Here is a 10,012-nt window from a genome sequence, read left to right on the forward strand (position 1 = left end):
ATGAGAAATTAGAGGACCACATAAAGATGTTTGATGAGGAGTTCTAGGGACAAAAGGCTCAGATAAGCAAGGTGGCGAAAAAGTGGTACCTCTCGCACTTGAAGATAGATCGCCACCAGAAGGTCGTCAAGGAGAGGAAAGTAATGATTCACTGTCAGCCTTGCTGCATCAGCTACCCATTGTAAGTAACACCACACCATTAGTCAATATTCAATCTGTTAAAATTTCTTTTGATAATCGAATTAAAATTATAATGGAGGATGTATAGAATATGACACATGTGTTAGAAAAAACAAGGTCGACGATCGGAGTCGAAAAGGCGATTTGTGCAAAAAAGAGGCCGACTGAACTAGCCCAAGAACTGGTGCAACCAAGATAGTCTAGTCATCCTCTTCCAGGGATGTCATGGTGTTGTCCAGTCTATTCATCACCGATGCGTTGTCCTACTTAAATGTGGGGTGGTACGGCGATGAATCCATATTACTAGTCGAATCCATTTACTTATTCGGGCTAGGGGCACCACAAGTTTTTGCTTATTGACATGTTGATCAGACAGACAAGGCCAACGGGGATGCAATCTGAAATGGCCTCTGTGCATCAAAGTTCTATCAAATATTTATATTATCTGATCACAAGATCTGATGACCTGCATCGAGCTGAGTCCTTACTTCAAGAACAAAATAACTCATGAGATCTATTGTTTTCCAAAGTGTGTTGGTGCTTTTGGTTCGCCAAGCTCCATCAAAAGACAGGGACATGTGTTGAACATCAAAAGTGGCGGACGGTCCGACCCTAGGCCCGGATGGTCCGCGCCACCGCGATCAGATTGAATCGGGTGATTATCCTTATCCCGTGTGTGGTTATCTATCTAATCACGTGAGATTTGTTGGCTGTCGCCTAGGAACGGGTCTAGACCTCCCCCTATATATATGAAGGGGTACGGTCGATTGAGAACCCCCGAACACATTCCAATCAAACCTATCTACTTTATTTACTTTTTTGCCTTAGGAGTAGATGTAACGTAGCTATAGTTATAGCCTTCCATATATCCACCTCCACCCCTATTCGACTTTACGTCATCTTGAATCCATCCTCGGGTGGCTTACCGATCCCAGGACCACCCTAGGATCTTACCCCTCTTGAGGGGCAAGATCTACTTCTACTTTGAAAGGGAATTAGGCTTACACCTAGTCCCTAATTAATTTTGGTGGTTGAATTGCCCAACACAAATATTTGGACTAACTAGTTTGCTCTAGTGTATAAGTTATACAGGTGCCAAAGGTTCACACTTAGCCAATAAAAAGACCAAGTATTGGGTTCAAATAAAGGAGCAAGGGTTAACCGAAGGCACCTCTGGTCTGGCGCACCGGACTGTCCGGTGTGCCACCGGACATGTCCGGTGCACCAGAGGACTCCAACTCCGAACTGCTCACCTTCGGGAATTTCTAGAGGCGACTCCGCTATAATTCACCGGACTGTCCGGTGCTCCAAGGAAGAGCGGCCTCCGGAACTCACCAGCCTCGGGAATTCACTTCGGCCACTCCGCTATAATTCACCGGACTGTCCGGTGTACACCGGACTGTCCGGTGTAACAGCGGGGCAACGACTATTTTGGCGCCAACGACTACCTGCGACGCATTAAATGCGCGCACTGCGCGCGCAGAGGTCAGGCACGCCCATGCTGGCGCACAGGACAATCTACAGTGCATGTCCGGTGCGCCACCGGACATCCAGGCGGGCCCAGAAGACAGAGCTCCAACGGTCGACCCCAACGGCTTTTGGTGACGTGGCTGTCGCACCGGACATGTCCGGTGTACACCGGACTGTCCGGTGCACCATCGAACAGACAACCTTCACCAACGACTAGATTTTGGTTGGTGGCTATAAATACCACCCCAACCGGCCACTTCAGGGCGTGGGAGCCCAAGCAACATTCCAAGTCATCTAGTTGACATACTCAAGCCCTCCCAACCACTTATATTCATTGATCCATCCTATACACAAGATTTAGACCACTACAACCAACACAAGTGCCACAAAAGAGAGAGCAAGCAAAAGAGAGCTACTCATTTGAGTTTAGCACTAGTGCCTTGTGAGATTCATCGAGAGATAGTGTGTGCTTCATCTTTGTGTTCATTTGCGCGTGGAGTTTTGACTCCCATTGAACTTCCTCCAAAGTTTTGGAGGCTTGTAAAAGCTAGCAAGAGACACCAAAGTGTGTGGTGGTCCTTGCGGGATCGAGAGTGATCCTTGAGAAGAAGAAGAGCTCGCCGATCCTTGTGTGATCGGGGGAGAGAGGGAAAGGGTTGAAAAAGACCCGTCCTTAAGTGGACTCCTCAACAGGGACTAGGCCTTCGAGGGCCGAACCTCGGTAAAACAAATCACCCGTGTCCATTGCATTTATTGCTTGTGATTTGTTTGTTTTCCCTTGCTCTAAGTTTTCTTGCACCATTATTTGCTAATATCATTTGGTGTTGCTTCAAGTTAAATTCTCATTTAGTGAAGCAACACGTTGCAAGAAAGAACTTGTCCTAGTGCTCTTCTCATCTAAGGATTCTTGCTTTGTTATTCTATAATTTATTAGTTGTATTGATTTATCTCTCCCGCATTATTTAGCAATACTCTTTTCAAGCAAGAACTTAGTTTCTATTCTCCGATATTTGTATATCTTGTTCTAACCACTAATCAAGGGATCTAGTTGGAGGATAAAGTTTTAATTTTTAGGTTCCGCCTATTCACCCCCCTCTAGGCGACTTTCAATTGGTATCAGAGCTAGGCACTTCATCTTGAGTCTAACAACTCGAAGTGATGGCTCGTAGAAGATCCCAAAAGAACAAGAAGACCCAGGAGAACAAGGAGGTAACTCTTGAGATATTACTTTCCGATTGTTCTAATTATGTTTCTTGGTCTACTAGAGTAATAAATGCTTTTAGAACCGTAGATCCACAATTAGAACAAATTTTAGACAAGAGTATCTTCCCTCCTAGTTATAACGGAAAAATTGTCTCCGAGGAGGATCAAAGATGTTTTCGCTTAAACTACCTAGCTTTTGACATCTTAAGCAATTCTCTTAGCAAAGAAGATTATCGTGCCTTCATATCAAATTATGACGAATCCATCCATGATGCGCACGATATTTGGACTAGAATTAAAAGCAAATTTAATGAGTCCAAACATGATAGTTCATTTTGTGTTTCTACTTCCTTTGGTATTTGTGATACTAACCCTTGCAAGGAAGAAGAAGAAAATGAACGGTGGAGACCAAACGATGAATCCACCTCTCCAAAAGGTTTGTCTTCCCATTTCGATTCCCACATGTGTTGTGTGGCTAATGCAAATGATAGCGGAAGCACAAATGAGGATGAGGAGGAAGAAAGAAGCTTTGTGCAACTCTACGCTCGCCTAAGCCAAGAAGATAAGACAGTCATGCTCAAACTTCTAGAAAGAGCAAGAGAGCAAAGTGAAGCTCGTCAAAGGATAGAAGATGTTCTCTCCATGAAAATGCTACACTTTGACGAATTGACTAAAAAACATGAGGAGCTAAAGTGCTCTCATGTTGATTTGGTCCAAAGGTATGAAACTATTTCAATTGAGCATGATAACACTTTACATTGTATCGCTCAATTAGTAAATAGGAATACCTTGCTTAAGGACCAAGTAGAAAAGCTAAAAGTTGAACATCTAGCTTTTCAAGAAAAATATGATATGCTTCTATGTTCTCATGAAAATCTTATGGATGATCATATCATATTAAACATTGCTCATGAGGTTGTGATAGAAAACTTAAAATCCCAACAACCTCACTCGTGCACATGTATTCAAATTGATACTATATTACCATGTGCTAATGCTTGTTGTTTGTCGACAAGCAAATCTTCCTTTGAGCTAGAATTTGCAGGAACAAATGATGATTCATATCAAAAGCTCAAAGAAGAAAATGAGAGGCTAAAGAAGAGCTTGACACAACTAAAAGGAAAATGCATTGCTCAACCTTCTCAAGATAACCGTGATCACATGGTGAAGAAGCTTGAGACGGGAACAACCATGGCATGCACTATATCCCTTGAAGAAAATGTCAAGGAGTTGAGGATTGCCAAGAGGAAGAAACAAAAGATGAAATTCAACACCTCCTCCAAAAGCTTCAACCACGCCTCCACAAAAGGTAACATCCAAGGTAATGATCAAGCCACACTTCACATTAAGAGGTGTAGTGAATGCTTTGAAGAGGGGCACTTGATTAGGTCATGTCCCTACATTAAAAATGGCTTGATTATTAACAAGGATGATAGACTTTGTTTTAAAAGCTCCAAGAAGGGACACTTGCTTAGATCTTGTCCCCATTTAAAACAAAAAGGTATAGGGTTAGAAAAGGAAGTTTTTACTAACCATGTAGCAAGCAACAAACAAGGAAAGAAGAAAACTTCAAAACTTGAAAAACGCCTGTGCTACACATGCCGAAAGAAGGGACATCAATGCAGGGATTGTCCCATTGGTAACAATTTCACTCCTAACTTGTCAATTGATTCTCATGTAACTAGGCAACCCAAAATTGCAACTTGTGCTAGAAAGGTAATGAGTTTACCTAGTGCTAACACAAAGGACTTTTGGGTTCCTAGATCTTTGTTGACTAACCATGATGGACCCATCAAGCAATGGGTACCAAAATATGATTGACAAGCTTTGCAGGAGAGGGAGATGATATGAAGCCTTGGGATGCTTGAGAGAATCCATTCAATCAACTCAAACTATCAATCTTCTATGATCTATATACATGATTGACCCAAGGTTATTTTTCAAATTACTATGTCCTAAACTCATATCATCTCGAGGAAGATATTATATGTTGTAGGAAGTGAATAGATATCATATGCGAAAAATCAAGGCCTACAACATGGAGGAAAGCCAAAGGATGGTAACACTTATCTTTTAAGTGCAAGTATTTTAGAATATCATTTCTTATGTGTCTTGTGTAGTCACATAGAAAAATTGAAGCACTTCAAATGCCTTTAATTTTATATTACCATTCTTTGAAGAATTTCCTCTCATATGGTAGTTTGCACATTCATCATTTCCATACTATGGCAATCTACATGCTTTAATTTATTGCTAGTTTGTCATGGCATGATTTTTGCTAGTCATTCTATTATTGCCATGATTCTAGATATAGAGAGATATTTCAAGTTCTTAAAAAGGATAAGGTGTCATGTAAGGAATTCAAATTCTTAGGACACTTATTAAAGGAAAATTCTCTCTATAACTAGAATAGTGAGACTAATGATTTTATTTAAATAACCCAAGTAGTCTCACTTGTAGAGAATAAGTTTCTCTTTGGAAATGTGTAATCTAACATGAAAAGAAAAATCAATCCAATAATTTATGATATACTTCTACTTGCTTAAATTGGATTTGATTCTTTCACATTTATCGCCTTCCATATCATGAATTAGATTTATTCCTATAATCTCAAAGGATTATTTATGCTTGTTTTATGAGTTAAAATTGAGCATAACATCATCTATAGATAATCTAGTTCATGCTATGAAGTTTCCATGTTTTAGTAATCTAGTTTTTCATTCCTTATCAAAATGGTTACAAAAAGGGAAACTAGTACTTGTGTTACTAACAAAATATCTCGTGCGCCTACTTATGAATACCTACAAAAAGAAAGTGCACAAGCCTTATGGGTTGCTCTTCACCCAAAGGAAGAAAGGTAAAAGCAAAGATTCTTTTTGGGACTTAATTTTTGCTAGGTGTGCATTCAATCTCATTCTCATAGATGCACTAATCCATTAGAATCTATTTCATACCTTTGCTATACATATTCTCATATTGATTTACTTCCAAGTAATGATTAATAAACTCAATATGAAGAAGTAAAATTCCTATGTTTGATCAAAATACTTATAGGATGCATATTGTTGTATTCTAACGTTAAGGAATTTACTTCATGTCTGTGTGACTTATGGTTGATGAATTGCTTTTACCTCCTATCTAAAAGAACATCTTCCATCATATACTCCCTTGTGCTATTAACATCTTTCTTGAGCATTTTCAATAAGTTTGAAAGGAAAATGAAACAACTACAAAGGGAGGTCACTCAAATGAAAGTGGAGGACATCAAGAACAACAACACCTACTTGGATAATAAGATCTACAAAACAATCAATGGTGTGGTTGTGAGTATTCTAAACCCTTTCATTATGAGAATACTAGGCTTAAGTTGCTTACTGCAAAATTTAATGAGCCTTGATCAAGATATATAATGCTTCTCTCTATTTGTCTTTAAAGTAAATGCATCCATTCAATTCATTCAAATACTTGATGCATATCTTTAGGGGGAGCCTTTTTATCTTGATTATGTTGAGACTATTGCTTTATCTCAGTAATTTAATATAGTCTCTTGCATGAGAATAAGTTCCTCATGAAGTATGCTACTACTTTAAATTCTTGTCTTTCACTCTAAAGTAGCATAATTGCTGGATTCTCCTACTCTAAGCTTAATTGATAATCTAATGTGTATGTTGTTCTTTTGATCACATCTGTTATTTGTTTGATCATTGAATGACTTCAATCAACAATCATGCTTCTTAGTGACGTATATACTTTCAATCGATATCTCTCTTGATATGCACTAAGTTAAAAGGAGAATTCATGATACATTTGTGCAACTTGTGATCCATTTGATATTTGCTAACAATAACTTGAAAAGATCACTAGTTGTAGAACTCTCTCTTGTGCAAAATATTTCCATATATTGTCATTAAGAATAGGTCTTAAGCATCTAAGACTAAGGACAAAGCACAATGAAGAGAGCGTCTCTATGTAAAGGTACAAAAAGGTAAAACTATCTCCTTTCATTTAAACTTGTACCTAAATCTTCCTTTTCTATACATTCTTTGCATATCTTGTATGAAAGGAAGAGAAAGCATGTCCATGCATTATCCCTGCTTCATACCTAGTTTAATTTCCCAAAATTCATTCCTGCTTAGTGCATCTCTGGTAAAACTAGATGAAGTACTTTTATTGTCAAAGAGCTTAAAGCTTAACCTTGTAACGAGGATAAGCTACCTTTGTTTTCAAAGGTGGATGGTCCTTAAGTCTCTTTGAAATCCTTAAGGGAAAATGCTTAAATGGTTTACATCATGCTTTCGTAAGTGCATAAATTGTCATGAGCATCACACTTTGGCTCAATGCACTTCACATTCTGTATGATATAGACATGTTCTCATTAAACCTAATTATGTGCAATTGACATTTAAGGCTAAAATATGTGTTCCTCTCCATGCACATACTTAGGGGGAGCAATCTATGTTATATAGAACTATGATCATGCTTAATTTGATATATCCTCTTGATCATATCTCTTTTATATGCTATGACTAATGTGTTTTCAAGTGAATTTCAAACCAAGTCATAGGTACATTGAAAGGGAATTGGAGTCTTTGGCGAAGACAAAGCTTCCACTCTACTCTATCGGTATTATCTACCCTTCGCCATCACTCCACAATGTCTCTCCATCTTTGGTATAATCTTCACTCATATGTTTTATTTGCCAAAGGGGAGAAAATAGTTAGGAAAAGGGCTTATATCTCACTCAAAGTATCCGTTTTTGGCGATTCATGCCAAAGGGGGAGAAAGTATGAGCCCAAAGCAAAAGGACCGCACCACCACCCTAATTTTACAAATTAATGATTTTCAATTGGTAAATTTCAAAGTGGTATCTCTTTGTGTTTTAAAGGGGGAGAAAGTAGTATTTTCAAAATTGAGATCTTAAAACCCTCTTGAACACTAAGAGGAGGATCTCATTTAGGGGGAGTTTTATTTAGTCAAAGGAAAAGCATTTGAAACAAGGGGAGAAATTTTTTTTAAAAAAAACTTGAAAATGCTTTGCAAAAATCTTATTCATCTACCTTTGACTATGTTGCAAAAGGATTTTGAAAAGGATTTACAAAAAGAATTTGCAAAAACAAATCATGTGGTGCAAGCGTGGTCCAAAATGTTAAAAATAAAGAAACAATCCATGCACATCTAGTAAGTAACATTTATTGGCTCAATTCCAAGCAACCTTTGCACTTACATTATGCAAACTAGTTCAATTATGCACTCTTATATTTGCTTTGGTTTGTGTTGGCATCAATCACCAAAAAGGGGGGAGATTGAAAGGGAATTAGGCTTACACCTAGTCCCTAATTAATTTTGGTGGTTGAATTGCCCAACACAAATATTTGGACTAACTAGTTTGCTCTAGTGTATAAGTTATACAGGTGCCAAAGGTTCACACTTAGCCAATAAAAAGACCAAGTATTGGGTTCAAATAAAGGAGCAAGGGTTAACCGAAGGCACCTCTGGTCTGGCGCACCGGACTGTCCGGTCCAGAGGACTCCAACTCCGAACTGCTCACCTTCGGGAATTTCTAGAGGCGACTCCGCTATAATTCACCGGACTGTCCGGTGCTCCAAGGAAGAGCGGCCTCCGGAACTCGCCAGCCTCGGGAATTCACTTCGGCCACTCCGCTATAATTCACCGGACTGTCCGGTGTAACAGCGGGGCAACGGCTATTTCGGCGCCAACGGCTACCTGCGACGCATTAAATGCGCGCACTGCGCGCGCAGAGGTCAGGCACGCCCATGCTGGCGCACCGGACAATCTACAGTGCATGTCCGGTGCGCCACCGGACATCCAGGCGGGCCCAGAAGACAGAGCTCCAACGGTCGACCCCAACGGCTTTTGGTGACGTGGCTGTCGCACCGGACATGTCCGGTGTACACCGGACTGTCCGGTGCACCATCGAACAGATAGCCTTCACCAACGACTAGATTTTGGTTGGTGGCTATAAATACCACCCCAACCGGCCACTTCAGGGCGTGGGAGCCCAAGCAACATTCCAAGTCATCTAGTTGACATACTCAAGCCCTCCCAACCACTTATATTCATTGATCCATCCTATACACAAGATTTAGACCACTACAACCAACACAAGTGCCACAAAAGAGAGAGCAAGCAAAAGAGAGCTACTCATTTGAGTTTAGCACTAGTGCCTTGTGAGATTCATCGAGAGATAGTGTGTGCTTCATCTTTGTGTTCATTTGCGCGTGGAGTTTTGACTCCCATTGAACTTCCTCCAAAGTTTTGGAGGCTTGTAAAAGCTAGCAAGAGACACCAAAGTGTGTGGTGGTCCTTGCGGGATCGAGAGTGATCCTTGAGAAGAAGAAGAGCTCACCGATCCTTGTGTGATCGGGGGAGAGAGGGAAAGGGTTGAAAAAGACCCGTCCTTAAGTGGACTCCTCAACGGGGACTAGGCCTTCGAGGGTCGAACCTCGGTAAAACAAATCACCCGTGTCCATTGCATTTATTGCTTGTGATTTGTTTGTTTTCCCTTGCTCTAAGTTTTCTTGCACCATTATTTGCTAATATCATTTGGTGTTGCTTCAAGTTAAATTCCCATTTAGTGAAGCAACACGTTGCAAGAAAGAACTTGTCCTAGTGCTCTTCTCATCTAAGGATTCTTGCTTTGTTATTCTATAATTATTAGTTGTATTGATTTATCTCTCCCGCATTATTTAGCAATACTCTTTTCAAGCAAGAACTTAGTTTCTATTCTCCGATATTTGTATATCTTGTTCTAACCACTAATCAAGGGATCTAGTTGAGGATAAAATTTTAATTTTCAGGTTCCGCCTATTCACCCCCCCTCTAGGCGACTTTCATACTTCACTCAAGATCTCTTCCTCAAATTGATCTCTTAATTTCTAGGTGACTCTATGCCGTCTGAGGACGCCCTGGGTGACCTGCTAACCCGGAGCACCCTAAGGTCTCTCCCCCAAGGGCGAGATCTAGGTCCTACAAGGTGAAGAAGATGATCATGCACCATCGCGGACCGTCCCAATCACGTCAAGCCGCTTCTGTCGTCAGGTCGCGGACCGTCTGGCTCAGAGCTGCGGATAGTCCGCACCGCCGTGAGCCCCGCCAGACGACCGGTTGCGGACCGCCGCCACCATTCATCTCGCGGAGC

This window comes from Zea mays, chromosome 7, assembly GCF_902167145.1.
Source record: "Zea mays cultivar B73 chromosome 7, Zm-B73-REFERENCE-NAM-5.0, whole genome shotgun sequence".
Classification (NCBI taxonomy): domain Eukaryota; kingdom Viridiplantae; phylum Streptophyta; class Magnoliopsida; order Poales; family Poaceae; genus Zea; species Zea mays.